This window comes from Melanerpes formicivorus, unplaced genomic scaffold, assembly GCF_026170545.1.
Source record: "Melanerpes formicivorus ecotype bairdi unplaced genomic scaffold, bMelFor1.0.p_v2 SCAF_40, whole genome shotgun sequence".
Lineage (NCBI taxonomy): Eukaryota > Metazoa > Chordata > Aves > Piciformes > Picidae > Melanerpes > Melanerpes formicivorus.
The window spans coordinates 4,562,732-4,577,773 of NW_027142392.1; the positions used below are offsets into that span (position 1 = coordinate 4,562,732).

A 15,042-nucleotide genomic window follows, 5' to 3' on the forward strand; every position below is an offset into this window, starting at 1 on the left:
TATCAATATAGCTGTTGTCATGTCTCTTTCTGGAGGCCCTGGAAGAATTGACCCACACCTCTTTTAGCAAAGAACATATCACACTATCAGTCAGGGTTGGAAGGGACCACAAGGATCATCCAGTTCCAAACCCCTTGCCATGGGCAGGGACACCCCACACTAGATCAGGCTGGCCAGAGCCTGATTTGCTCCTGCTGTTGGTAACACAAAATGAGCATTGCTAGCATGCATCACATTATCCCTGCATCAGTTTCCTGATGAGTTCTGAGGCCAAATACTGAAAAAGTGACCCTCTAAAAGATGCCTAGCTACTCCTTTTTTCCACCATCCTAATCACATGCTGTGCCTGTTGAAGCTGTTTTATTGCATCTGCTGTACTTTGTCGCCTGCAATTCCCACTTAGATCACCTCCACACATAATTTTCCCCTTATAGGCTTCAAATTTTATCTCAGCACTTTCCTTTCAAAATGTATTTACTCATCTCTCCTCCTCTTACTAAGCACCCAGGTCTCACATCCACACAAACCACTTTGCTTTAGTAAAATCCTGTGTATAAAGTATAAAGTTCTAGAACAAAAACCGGGTGACAAAGGACCTACCACACATTCAGCAGGAGAGGCAAAGGCACAGCATACAGCAAGTCCAGCAAGATCCTTTGAAACATCTGCATGCTTTCCCCTCACTGCAGGTCACAAAACACATCCTCCAGCTTACTGTGCATTTGAAGTACAAAGACCAAAAGCCACCAACTATTGTCCCTCATCAGAAAACAGGAGCCAGCTTAAGCATCACTGATGTTCCAGATGTCTACACCATCTGAAGCTTGAAATTAATAGATGTTTGCAGCTGAAGTTTTCATGAAGTACCACTGCTCTAATTTCCTCTGTCATCCAACAGGCTCCCAATCAAATATTTATCTTCCTTTGGAAAAAAAAAAAAAATCACAGATGATGTGGTCAATTTTTAAATGAAAAAGAAAGAAAGAGAGTTAGAAAGCCTTTCAAAACTGAGCTTGCTTATGGGGAAAGGCTTCTCTGGCTATGCAGTACGCTGAGGTTTCAGGTGGGTGTGTACAGTTTATGAAGTGTCCCTAGAGGTGCCTGCTAAGCAGGCAAATGAATGCGTTTTGCCCCTGAGGATCATGGGACTGAACGAGCTTCCTCTTCCTCCCTGCAGCACTCGTTGTTGCTCTGATTTGTCACAGGGCAGAGCCACTGCCCTCTGCGCACAGTAACAGTTTTGCTGTTGGGAGAATTTGGCATGGCCACAAAGGACCTTTGTTCACGCCAGAAGTTGGGCACACAATGCAATCCTTCCCCCTTGTCACACAGAGTTGGGTTTCCATAGCTGGGTTAGAAACACTCCTCGACAACTGCAACCCACAAGCCCAGACATCATCCCCCTGCTCAACACCAGAGGCTTTTTCCCTAAGGCAAGTACCACAGGACAAGGGAGACAGAAGGGAGCGGTCGCTGCACTTCAGAGAACCAATTCCTGCGAACTCTAACCAGACTTGCAGCAAAGATAGATCTGAGGGACTGCTGGAGCTCTGCCCTGGGTCTCTTTTGCAGGACTTTTGTTATCTGGATACTACAAGACCACTTCAAAATAAGGCTCTCCAATTTCCAGGTATATTCTCGTCCTCAAAAGGCTGGAAACTTGGCAGATAGATCTGATCTAATAACGTGCAATTCCTTTGTGTCACATTTCCCCAGTTGTGTTTAATCTGCCAGCCTCTGTGTGTGTGTCTGTCTGTCTGGGTATGCATGGGTACATACACGTGTGTGGGTACATACACTGAGATTTCTTTAACCCAGTGCAGCAGCTCTGGTGCAGTGCTCTGAAGCCAGCCTGTCCTAACTTTCCCTCAACTGGCCCTTACAATAAGTGTCCCCAGGCGAGAATAGAAGCTTCTAGCACCCAGGAATTCTGGGAAGGGATGCCAATACAAGGGGCTGGGGACAGAGGGTAAGTACACCCTTATGTGATACTGCTGGAAAAGAATGGGATTTAGCAGGATGTGAGTGTCCCTGTGTTTTCATTTCACCCAGGAAATACAAAGAGGAGGTGATTACTGAATCACTCACATAACATTTAACATTTCAGCTCAAAAGAAGCAGTGCTTCTTTTGGAAATATGCAGTGGAAGAGAATGAAAAGGAGCCTTGGAAAGAGATGAAGTTTCATAAGACCTGATGATGTATTAACAAATACAACTGACACACTTGTAAATACTATCAGCCTAGCACAATCTGTGCTTTTGCAGACTGGCCACCGAGTGCACCATATTGAAGGGCACATTGTCTTTCTTCCACTTCTCATTTTGAACATCAAGGGATGCACCACAAACCAGCTCATACTTTCAAAACTGAGTTTGCCCTGGACTATCCAAAGCTTGGATGCTCTGGCATCCTCCTTTACATTCCCAAACCACAAATCAGGTTTCACTCAGACAGATTGCTAGTAAACTGAAGAATAAACTCCTAAGGAAAACAAAAAGGAACTGGCAAAACCTCCCACTCATTTATTTCTTACCAGTGGAAGTGTTTGCCATCAGAACACCTTAAAAGCATGACAAAGTACACTTGGCAGTTGCCGCCTCCTGTCTCCTCCCACATGTTTTAATCCAGGCATACTCAATACTCCCAGTGCAGGGCTGGAGTCATCACAGGCCTCGTCCTCTTTGCCTCCCTGGTGTCTGGAATTCCCCACCACCACCCGGGGCCACTTCATAGCACGTCCAGATGAACAAATTGTAACAATGATGCTTGAGCAATACTTGACAAATGCAGAAAAGGAAGAGAACTGCTCCTTAGAAGTGTCTCACTGAAGAGTATTTGTTTCATTTTTGCCCTTTCTTAATGTGTTTCTTCTCCTCCTGTTTCTGGGAGGAGAGCAGCAGGTTGGCACCAGCGTACCTAGAGTCACTCCCACCTGCTCCAGCAAACCCTCCTCCTTCCTACTCTCCTCTGCACTGCAAAACAGCCATCAAAATCCAGTGCAACATTAATATCCAATACTTGTTTGCCAAAACACGAGTGTGCTCCTCCTGAGGAAAGAAGGAGGCAAACAAAATATAAGAATTGGGAATGATTTCATTTCAAGAGCCAGCTATTTTGTGACCAGCTTGCATTAATTTAGTTTTGTCTCTTGGTTTTACAGCGTTTGTGAAAATTTCTCTCTCAAACTGAACCAACCACCTCACACCCTACTACGAACTCAGGGAGATGTGGCAGCTCTTTCCATAGCAACCCACCAGCACCCAGCCTGCTTTTCTGCACGGACTTCGCCGCACAGCAAAGGAGTGCAGGAAAGTGCCTGCTGAAAAGCTCTGGCTGTCAACTCCAGCCTGGCAATCCTGCCACCCTGGGAAACAGAATACACTGGGGGAAAGGCAGCACTTCTACGACCTTCCTGCTGAAATGTGTCTTAGCTCCAACTGCTAACCGGCTGCTCGGTCATCTGCAGGTTGGTTGCTCCGCTTGCATTGTGAAGCGGTCAACACGCTTCGTCTCCTAAACAGACTGTGAAATTATCTGTGTAGCCCCCAAACTATTCTCTAGAATGGGAGTGGAATTAAAGTAACTGGGCCTTGCTCTCAGATGATCTCCATGTGCAACAGCAGGGTGCTGACTGCAGGGGTCTTCTCCTTTCAGAGAACAGGCACAAGCTTGTGTTGCTTCTAGCACTGGTAGCTTGGCCACTGTGGAGGGCAGGCATGCAAAGGGCTGGCAAACTCTTTTGTTGCCTCTGATAGCCATTGCTGGATGTTGCACCTGAGGGTCTGCTAGACCACTCTGCCATTACTTCAGAACCAATGCAGGCAGGCTCTCAAGCCTGTCTCTGCAACCACAAGGTTTTCTCCAAAACATCTCCCCATGCTCTTTGATCTATTCAGCATCCTCAGACATGTGAGAACTAAGACATCCAGGCACATCTTGTCTTTGACTATTCTTCAACATAGCCATTTAGCCAAGCCCTTTGTGTAACTACTCAGGATCCAAAGCTGACACACAAGGCAGCTCCCTGGGATCCCCCACAATGTCCCTTTGCAGCAACATTCTCTTCTGGTCTTATCACCTGCAAGAGCCTGCCTGAAGCACTATGATTACCTAGACTGGAGCAGTCTAGGGTTATTTCTCCTGAGGCATTATGTGAAAGTTTAGTTGCACAACAGTTCCTGAAGTTTAGGAAAAGCCATGTTCCACAGCATGAGCTGAGCTATTTTTTAAAGTCCCCTGACTCCAAAGTCCAAATAAGGGGGGGAAGGGGAGAGACAATAGTCCCATTGGTAAGGCTGAAAACGGCAGAGCCCTGAAAACACATCACGGAGAATCATTCATCAGCCAACACCCCTTTCAAATCCACCCTGGGCTTCAGGCTGCTTTCCTGACAAAAACACCAGCAAAATACACATCTATACTCCAGCAGATTAGCTGCCTTCTGATGAGGAAACACTTGACCAGGAACATTGCCTGAAGTAACTCCTGTCCAGACTTTTGTGATATTCAGGGAACTAGATCAAGACCTACTGCATGTACTGCACACTTCTCGCCTGAAAGAGGAACTCAAGGTAAAACTTTTGTCTTTTCTCCCCCAAAGGTCCTCTTTTCCTCATTTCTTTGTCTCATGGGGGTGATGTGTTTCTCCTCCAATGGCTTTTGCCTTCTCCAATCCTACCAAAATGTTCAGGAGATGAAGGAAGCTCAGGCAGAAGAAACCAGACATAGCTCCTGATTTCTGTGTCCTCTTCTGAAAGGCAGTCCCCACAGAATAGGGTAGATTCTGGCTTGGGGAGGAACCAGGCCTGGTATGATTCAATGTACTCAGTTCCCTTAAAATCCTGCTCATGCAGGCCATGGGACTTGACTCTGCTTTTAAAAAAATAACTTCTAAAGCAAAGAAAGAGAAGGAAAGACAGCCAGGGAGCATGAAAGGTCTGCAGAGCCTGTAATGGAAAATCCTCACTCAGTCACTGAGCAGTCCTCTCGCAACACTTATTAAAATAGAGCAAGTATGAAGAAACAGCCCAATGGCACACAACGCTGCTGAGAAGTTGGATCTGACCATTGAAATCAGCTCCCAAACCCCTCCTCTCCAAATGCTGGCAGTTCACATCAGTTAATTGCATCCAAACCACCTCTGAGATAGAAGGGATGGGGGGGAAGACAAGACGGGAAGGGATCACCCCAAATTTGATTAATCTTGAGAGCAGGGATGGCATCTAAATCTTCACTGGTCTCTTTTGTCACTTGCCCAGGTTCAAATGCAGGGCCCCTCAGTTTAGGAAAGATGTTGACTTGCTGGAACAAGTCCAGAGAAGGGCAACAAAGTTGGTGAGGGGTTTGGAACACAAGCCCTATGAGGAGAGACTGAGGGAGCTGGGGTTGCTTAGCCTGGAGAGGAGGAGACTCAGGGCAGACCTTACTGCTCTCTACAACTACCTGAAGGGAAGTTGTAGACAGGCAGAGGTTGGTCTCTTCTCCCAGGCAGCCAGCACCAGAACAAGAAGACAGTCTCAGGCTGCACCAGGGGAGGTTTAGGTTGGATATTAGGAAGAAGTTCTATACAGAGAAAGTGATTGCCCATTGGAATGGGCTGCCTGGGGAGGTGGTGGAGTCACCATCATTGGAGGTGCTGAGGAGGAGACTTGATGGGGTGCTTGGTGCCATGGGTTAGTTGTTTAGGTGGGGTTGGATTGGTTGATAGGTTGGACGTGATGGTCCTGAAGGTCTCTTCCAACCTGGTTGATTATTATTATTATTATTATTATTATTAACTATTATTATTATTACTATTATTATTACCTGCATCACTAAATAAAGAGCTCAAGCATGATGCCTGTGGGACTTGGTCTTAGCTGTTGCATGAGCAAGAGGGCTCATGAGTGAGAAAAGAATCCTTAATATTAGAGGTCTAGGAAATCAAGTAAGAAATTACTTCTTTGTTTCCTCATAAATTGCTTTTAATTCTAGATCTTGGTGTATTAAAACTGAATTTAAACAAGAACAGACAGATTTTATGCCTTTTGTGGAATAAATCAACCTAACACCTGAGGTCAGTGTTTTCAGACCGACACATAGAAACAGAAGACCCAGCTGAGGAAATTCAGCGCTGGCTGATTGATCCTTCAAAAGGGATGAATAGCCATCCTGGCACATCAACTTTGTTTTGTTTGAAGGTGAAACAATTTAGTGTTGGTATCAGACTGCAGGAAATGAAAAACACACCCTTTCCAGAATGCCCCAGGATGTCTTTTCAGGGTTTCAAATGCTGAACAATGGGGAATAACCCTGCGGTCCCTCAAGCTTGCAGTAAACTGAAGCACTGCAAAAGGCATCCTTCCCTGATCACTGCTTGGCGTGGTGGATCAGCCCTGCTTCTCACCCTGTGTCTCCAGTCTGAGACATGCAGAAAGTCAATGGCAGCAAAGTGAGAGGAGAAAAACAAACTATTTAACCCACTAAAAGGGGCTCCAGATGGGATCCATGCCTCACCTTTCAGAGGAACTAGAGCACTGCTTGACGCTTGCAAAAACAAAAGTGCCATCACCACTCCCAAAACTGCACAGCAAAAAGCCACCGAAAGCATACTATGGGAGAAGGAATGTGAAAAAAGAGTGTAACTGTAGATCATTCAGTTCTGATTTCTTATATCAAGAGGAACCTGAAGGTGCTGGTTGACAGCCAGCTAAACATGAGCCAGCAGTGTGCCCAGGTGGCCAAGAAGGCCAATGGCATCCTGGCCTGCATTAGGAATAGTGTGGCCAGCAGGAGCAGGGAAGTCATTGTGCCCCTGTACTCTGCATTGGTTAGGCTGCACCTTGAGTACTGTGTCCAGTTCTGGGCCCCTCAGTTTGGAAAAGATGTTGAGACACTTGACCATGTCCAGAGAAGGGCAACAAAGCTGGGGAGAGGCCTTAGTACAAGCCCTATGAGGAGAGGCTGAGGGAGCTGGGATTGTTTAGCCTGGAGAAGAGGAGGCTCAGGGGTGACCTCATTGCCCTCTACAACTACCTGAAAGGTGGTTGTAGCCAGGAAGGGGTTGGTCTCTTCCCCCAGGCAACCAGCACCAGAACAAGAGGACACAGTCTCAAGCTGCACCAGGGGAAGTTTAGGCTTGAGGTGAGGAGAAAGTTCTTCACTGAGTCATTCATCATTGGAATGGGCTGCCCAGGGAGGTGGTGGAGTCACCATCCCTGGAGGTGTTCAAGAGGGGATTGAACATGGCACTTGGTGCCATGGTCTAGTCATGAGGTCTGTGGTGGCAGGTTGGACTCAATGATCTTTGAGGTCTCTTCCAACCTTAGTTATACTGTGTGATACTGTGAATCAATGGAAAAATTAAACAAAAAGAAGTCTTTCCTCCTTGGACAACTCCATGCCACGAGGCAGGCACACACACACAATGTATATCAAGCTATACAAAAGCAGCACATGCCATCACTGTTTCCTTAGAGTGTAAATAGCACCTGGAAAGAAACAGCTTTCAACCTGGCCCTCTGTTTGCTTCCAGTCCTGGGTGACTCAAAAGAAGGGCTGTCTGAAGATGCTCAGTAGCACGTCAATCTTTCCCAGCAGGTAGAAGAGCTACAAATCAATTGCTCTAAACCAAAAAAAAACCCCACCTCAAACTCAAAACAAAAGACCCTGAGGCTTGCTGGGAAGAAGCAAAACTGGGGGGGGGGGGGGGGAAGGGAAAGATGAAAAGCATCTGTAATCTCTTTAATGCTGCACTGAAGTGCTTCTGAAGAGAAAGCACAGAAATGATAAGAAAAGGAAAGAAAGGAAAAGAAGAAAGCAGCCCATTGACACCAGCTACAGATGTATTTTTTTAATGGGCATTAGGTCAGCAGGGCATTTTCCACCTGCCCTGCTTAAACCAGAGCTTTGATGATGTTACACAAGTGATTTTAATACAACATTTATCCTGGTGGGACCATAAGTTTATCTTGTGTGTGTATGTGTGTGAGAGAGTGAGTATGCACAGGCATGGAGGACAGCTCAGGGTTTTCCTGAGGGGAAGAAGGGTGATTTGTAGGCATATGATGAAAATAGCAGGTGTTGGGCTGCACCTCAACTGTGTTTTGGGTTGTTGACAAGGGTAAGGGGGAGAGAAAGGAACAAGCAGCAAGGGCTACAAGGGCTCGGAGAGAAGGGAAGAGAAGGATATGAAACAGCTTTGCCCTCAGCCTCCTACAATCCTCCTGAATTCAGCTCAAATGGTCAAAAGGCCATCCTTGCTACTGCTGAAAACCATCTGGCAGGGGAGCCTTCTCTCTACCTACAGAACCCTGGTCAGGGCTACAGGCTTTCTTCTCCCATATGAAATGCACAGGAGCTCTACATCCTCTCACTTTTGCCCAACTTTCAGTACAGCTTACAGGCATGCCCATTGCAACTCAGCACACTGGCCAAGACAGCAATGATAAAGCACATTTTGTCCCTGTATTTTTTTCCTTGTGATTTCTATCTACACATAGATGAAGACACCCCAGGCTTTCTCCTTCAAAAAAGACTACAAAAAAAGGAAAGATAATGAATCCACATTCCTGGTTTTCTTTCAAATTCCATGGTGCTTTTCCAATCTAATTCAATAAGGACTGTGTAAACAGACTGGAGCCTGAAAGAGTTCCCTGTGAATCAGCCACTTGACTAACACAGTGGAAGTTAAAGACGACTAGCTAGAAGCCGAAGTCAATGTGTAAAACACAGACTAGGGACAGACTGAGAAGCTTTGAAAGTGAGCTTTCAGAAAAGCCTATCCTATCCTAGAACCTTAGTGATCTCTTAATTTAGTTGCTGCAGTTGTAGGATAGCTTGCCACAACTGGACTATAGCTTCTCTTAAGGTGTAAAAGGTCTCTGGAGAACACCACCATTTGTGCCAGCACCAATTCGCTATGCACTTCACTGCATGAAATAAGCTTAATTACACACAATGCCTTTCAGCTGACTACATCCTATAAACCCAAAACAAGCCCAGAGAACCTTTTTCTGCCCAGTACATTACATACAGGAGTGATATTACCAAAATGCTCACTGTTTCAGGACATCTGAAGACTTGAAGAACAGCTGTCAGACATAAAGCAGCAGAAGACATCCACATCTCCATGGGGAACCTCCCCCACGGGCAGCATAGATGTAGCAATGCTACAGATGAATGGCTCACAGATTCACTTTGCCCTTGGGCAGGTGAAGCTGGGGTAGAAAAAGGCACTCAAGACCCAACAAGAAGCTTAGTACTCACAAGCTGCTCTAAGAACAAACAAGGGCTTAACAATTTCCGTGGGGAAGTTAGAAATGGGGATACATTTTAAGAGTGAATTTTACATTCCCTGGGGATTATAGTCCCCCAAATGACTCTCTTATGGGAGTATTGTTATTGAGTGACATTTTGGTCCCATTATCTTTTTGGCATGTATAGAATCATAGAATCAGTAAGGTTGGAAAAGACCTCAAAGATCATCAAGTCCAACCTGTCACCCAACACTTCATGACTACTAAACCATGGTTTCACGTGCCACATCCAATCACTTTTTGAGCACCTCCAGGGACAGTGACTTCACCACCTCCCCGGGCAGCACATTCCAATGGCTAACAATTCTGTGAAGAGCTTTCTTCTCACTTTGAGCCTAAACTTCCCCTGGCACAGTTTGAGACTGTGTCCTCTTGTTCTGGTGCTGGTTGCCTGGGAGAAGAGTCCAACCTCCACCTGTCTACAACTTCCCTTCAGGTTCCCCAGGCTAAACAATCCCAGCTCCCTCAGCCTCTCCTTGTAGGTCTTGTATTTGAGACCTCTCCCCAGCCTCGTTGCCCTTCTCTGGACATGTTCAAGAGTCTCAATGTCCTTCTTAAATTGAGGGGCCCCAAACTGGACACAGTATTCAAGGTGTTGCCTAACCAGCACTGAGGACAGGGCAGAATGACTTCCCTGCTGCTGCTGGCCACACTCTTTCTGATGCAGGCCAGGATGCCATTGGCCTTCTTGGCCACAAGATATGTCAGATACGATTCACCATATGTCTAATGACATACAACACATTAGTTCAGCTACATCCTACTAATGCAACAAGCCAAGAGGACTTTTCTTATGCTTCAAGTTCCAACTTCAATTAGAAATGCCTCAGCCACACAGCCCTCAGCCAATTTTAAGATCTCCCATGTAGATTTATTGAACTTTGAAGAACAAAAGAAAACCTCCTGAGACAGATAAAGCCTTTTTGCTTCAATTTGAGAAAGGCAGGATACATTTATACTGTTAGCACCAGAAACATCCCAGTCCTAATACTTTCTCCATCATTTTTGAGCTATTCATGTAAAATGGTTTCTCTGTAAGATTACTAGGCAGGATTTTCTGTAATAAAAAGGTTTTCCCAGATAAACACCTTTCCCCCAATTGTGATTACTGTACTACAAACCCAAACAAGCCCCAATCCCTGTCCCAAAGAGTTTATACACTACTGCCCTGCTCAAAGGGGAGTCAGGAGGATTATTAGCTGTAAATTACTTTGAAAGTTAAAAAAAAAGTGCTAAATTCTACTGCCTCTGTGAAGTCAACCCACACTCATCACAGCTCTCTACTAACCACTTGTACTGTGATAAAAATAGTGATTTTGAGCAATAAGCTATTGCTCTACAACTGGTCACTCAAGAACACAATAGCCCCTTGCAAGCAAACCTGTTTTAAGGTCAACCAATCAGATTTCAACTCCTGCAGTCCAACGCTGCTCAATCTCTTCAGGCAAAGACCTGAGCATGCTTCTATCCTATGGAGAGCAAAGATCAAATGGTGCCCACCAGAATGGTGTCAACTTTTGTGAAGAGGGGACCACCCTCTTGGACTTGCTATGAAACACAGCTCACCTCTGGTTAACTGCTGCTGTGCTGAAGGTGCACAGAGCAGTTTAGCATCCAGCCTGTGCTGAAGAGGCAAAGTGAGACATGCACCATCAGTGCCTTATGCCTGTCCATGCCATCAGCATGGGTACACACCACATGCTAGGGGATGCAAACCCCAACCCCCAGTCTGCCTTGCCTGCTTCCTATACTAAAAAAAACCCCAAATGCTCTCCAGATGCTTGAAGGTGATGTACATTATTGTAGGCTCTGAAAGCTTTACACCACTTTTAACACACAGGGTGTGCTTCCAACCTCACTGCTACCTCTGGCAGGCAGAGCTAGTGCAAGGCAGGAGTACAGACAGGAGTTCATCCTGAAGACACAGTTACTCAGCCAGGTTTGGCTGGAAAGAGATGCTGAGAGGTCTTCATGACATACAAAATGCACCTTGCAGGTTTTCACAGACAGCAAAGTGAGGTGCTTCTGCATCTTCTCTTATAAAAAGTGGAACCATTTCTATAGTAACTGAGAAAAGTTAAGGCAGCACTAAGGCAGCACTATGGCTGGATGTGAGGAGGAAGTTCTTCCCCATGAGAGTGGTGAAGCCCTGGAATGGGTTGTCCAAGGAGGTGGTCGAGGCCCTGTCCCTGGAGGTGTTTAAGACCAGGCTGGACGAGGCTCTGGCCAGCCTGATCTAGTGTGGGGTGTGCCTGCCCATGGCAGAGGAGTTGGAACTAGATGATCCTTGTGGTCCCTTCCAACCCTGACTGATACTATGATACATATCTTGTTTCTGCCGCAGAAGTTTCTTCCCTTTCGCTAACATGCACCAAGAGGAACATGCTCATTATGAGGTAACACCTGTAAAGGGTGTGCTCCCATCCTTCCTGCAGGTACAGAAAGGCTGCTTCTCATCTACTCACAAGTGCTTTCTCCAAGTGCCTCAGGAGTATTTTTAGAGGGGCTGATCATGGCTCATTGAAGTCCTCTGAAATTTTTCTATGGACTCTGGCAGAAGCAAGATCAAAGAAGAATTATGCTCCTTCTCTGCACTTCTCCAGTATCAGAGGGATGGCCTATCCATTGCCACTCAGTGGGCTCTTTTACTGGAAAGAAAACTGTCAGAGAGCAAGGTCACATCAGCATGGGGATCCACTGAGTGCTTTGCAACAAAGCTAAAAAACTACTAATAAAAAATGGCAGCTCCCCTTTGTATTTATCGAGAGTATAATAGTTTATGTAGAACAGTTAGATATGATTATACAAATACATCTTTATCATAAAGAATAATGTGTGATAAAAAGAAAATCAAGACCTCTCTTGTAGTAGATCCTGAGTGTCACACTGGCTCCCTGGCCTTCCTACACACACTCTCCCAGCAGCATCTGAAACCCTTTCACCCCAGTGCTGTAGGGTTTGATCCATCCATAGCAAGCCTGGCTGGACCTCAGCGTGGCAAACGCAGTGAAAGTCTGAGGTGTGCAAGCAGAAGACTGTGCTTGGAGAACTGCAGACAGAAAACATGCCAGATTGTTTATACCTGAGTCATGACTAATGCTGACAGTGAAAACTGGGACAACTCAGAGACCTTTACTGTGCTCAGTGCCTGTGTGATGCTCTACCCTAATTCCAAGAACAGGAAAATTGGGACTAAGCACACATTACCTCTGCAAACACCAAGGTTGCATTGCATGAAACTATTCATAATGCAAAGTACGTGGTACTCATCCTCAACTGCATTTGCTGGGCCAGGAGACAGAAGTATGTTCTCTGCTACAAGAGCAGACTCAGAGGCTCAAATGCTCCCTCTTTCAGGATATGAACCTTCTGATTTCTCAAAGACACCCTAGTGAACAAGCAGCAACTGAGAAGACAACAGTACCAAAGGCTACCAACACCAGCAGAAGATAAAGGAAAGGTCTGGGAGTGGAGACAGGAATATCCAGGGAAGTTCACTGCAATTGTTACTTCCAGTCTCTCTCAATTCACCCAACTATTCCATACCTTGATGGTCTCGCTTGCCAGGTAGATATGAAAGTAGCAGCATGTTTCAAATCAACTGGAACATGTAAAGAGGAAAGCTAACGCAACTGGGTTAGCTTTAAGTGTAGTGAGTGTGGGTTTGGGCAAAAGGAAGAGGCCCTACAATTGATTACATGGGGATTTGGGACAGATCACTGACTTATGATATAAGGTATGTGCATGGATACCAAACCACCATTAAAAAAAAAAGGCATGTCCTTGGGCTTCATTTTAAGCCCAAGTTATCTGCGATATCTTTGAGCACTCATTCAGGAGAGACATGCCCTTCACTCCCACGCAGGGCGCTTTGCCAGCTTGGATCCACCCTTATCCTCAGGGATGGGAAAAATCAGACCTGCCAGAGCACATGTCCTGCCTCTCCAGATGATGTGCCAGTCCCAAATTACTGTAAATGTAAAATGTATGTAGCACATTACAGCCATACAAAAGGCTGAGTGCTTGAGGCTGCACTGGGGATCTGGCAGGTCAGCTCCCCTTCCAGCTTTTCTAGCATGACTCCTGTGTGTGTCTACTAAAAAATACCCACTCTTGTCTCCTACTGTTTTTCCCCTCTAGAGTAACTTGATTTCCCTCCTTGGCAATTGTTTCCCAGGGCAGATCCAACCATCCATACCTGCCACCCATCACAGCACTCAGGAACACCACACTTCAGGGATTCCACAAATCGCTCACTGTTAGGTATGCTCCACCCCATGGGCTCCTAGCATGGCCAACAGCTCGCTTCTGTGCCACCTCTGCTCAGGGACAGCAGTGCTCCTGACCATCCCTGTTCTCCCATCTGCTCTACTGTCCTTATTTTGACTATCAGCCACACCTCTCACACTTGTAATCCAGGGACATCACTCTCACACCCCAGCACATAGGCCAGAAGTGGTTAGACAGCTGCCATAGAATAACTGCTTGACTGAAACAGCTGGGGTAAAGCAGGTCCTAGGCTGTCTCTCCAGGTCTGCCTTCCCCCATTTATAAGATGGGGTAACAGCACAATCCCAGCCTGTGGGAGAGTGAGTGGCCAAGTGCATCATACCCAGAAACCTGGCAGACCCCACAACGATACCTGATGGAGTTATATCAGACTCCTCTATGTAAATGAAAACATAACAGCCTTCCCCTCTCCTCAGGAAATAAAAGGGTTACCTTCCAAATCAGGTTTCAGTACGGTGTTAAGCAGTGTGATGTGAATAGATACAAAGTGTGTGATACTGGAGTTAATCACAGAAAATAGGGGCTGGGAGGGAATCCCATGAGAGCGACACATTGATTTCATTATTATATCACAGATGACATTAAGTATCCAAGTCCCCCAAGGCAGAATTTTTGCATGAAAAGCATCCCCATTTACCAGGCACGATAGAACCTGCAACTGCTCTATAAATAAAGGGTATTTACAAAGAGAGCTGTTAAATATTTATTTTTCTCTGGAGACTGAGTTCTCTGTTCATTTGTCCCTGTTGCAGAATTGTTTGGTATGAGGAAGCAGAGGAGCTCACCTAAAAAAAGACTAGGAACGAGTCCAGAGCCTGAGCTGGACACAGCACGAGCCTCATCTACAAGCTGGTAAGGGAAAAGGATCCAACCTGACACAGAGGAAACATGAAGCAAACAAAATGGGAATGATCTCATCCGTCAGGCAAAGGTAGAAGAGGGAACACCAGCAACAAAGCAGCGATTAATAAACGCTATCATACTGCTCTGTCCTTAGGGTGCTGGCTTGGCACCATACATTTAAGGAAGTGACAACCTTCAATTGTGAAGAGCAACTGCAGATTTGCATTACATTTGCTTTGTCTCTTGGGAACATGCACACATTTCCCACAACTAATGAATTAAGTGGTGAGGTTTTGGTTGGTTGTCCCTTTCTTTGTTTTGTTTGTTGTTGTTGTTTAGTTGTGGTGGTTTGGTTTGGGTTTTTTTTTTTTAAGCTGACAGTTTTGGCAGGGGAGGGAGGACAAAACCCAACCAAAAAACCATGGCTCTGAAATGCACTTCACTGCTAACCCTTTGTAGTAGCAATTGTACTAGTTCTTACTCCGGCTTGCCAAAAGCCGAGTTTTAATTAAATATTAAAAAGCTATTTGTTAAAATAACGTTGCCATAGCAACTAGAGAAAGCTAAAATACCCTGGCGTTTCTGACTCACAGCATATTAATCAACCAGCA

The 15,042-nt window shown here is 45.7% G+C and overlaps 1 protein-coding gene and 1 long non-coding RNA gene across 3 annotated transcripts in view; one reads left to right on the forward strand and one right to left on the reverse strand.

Moving 5' to 3' along the window:
- The window catches only part of ZHX2 (zinc fingers and homeoboxes 2), a 76,061-nt gene that overhangs the window by 21,204 nt on the left and 39,815 nt on the right, over positions 1-15,042 (reverse strand). The window lies entirely within an intron of this gene.
- On the forward strand, positions 1,342-14,896 carry LOC137451253 (uncharacterized). The gene is made up of 3 exons (XR_010989752.1): positions 1,342-1,630; positions 3,163-4,573; positions 14,341-14,896. It is a non-coding gene; the product is annotated as an uncharacterized lncRNA (long non-coding RNA).